The sequence below is a fragment of the Cyphomyrmex costatus genome, unplaced genomic scaffold (genome assembly GCF_001594065.2).
Source record: "Cyphomyrmex costatus isolate MS0001 unplaced genomic scaffold, Ccosl1.0 scaffold763, whole genome shotgun sequence".
Classification (NCBI taxonomy): Eukaryota; Metazoa; Arthropoda; class Insecta; order Hymenoptera; family Formicidae; genus Cyphomyrmex; species Cyphomyrmex costatus.
In genome coordinates this window covers 90,213-90,491 of record NW_017280337.1, presented here as the reverse complement: position 1 = coordinate 90,491, position 279 = coordinate 90,213, and positions in this window count along the sequence as shown.

Genomic DNA, 279 nt, shown 5'->3' with positions numbered 1-279 from the left:
TATGATAATGTAATAATATGCACCGAAGATATACCTACGATATCACAATAAATAAAAATATGTTGTCCGAAGTCGGCACGTTAATTAATACGCCTCCGCTTCGCTTTCGCTATCCCCATCACCTCACCGCTCCGCGCGTAGAACAATGACATTCGATCATCGTGGAGCATTTGGACTGCACGCGGTGAGATGAGGTGGGGAGGGTTGGGCAAATGCAACTTTCAGCTGATTTTCGAATCGCCTTCGTCTAGCTTTCGCTGTTCCCCTCACCTCACCGCA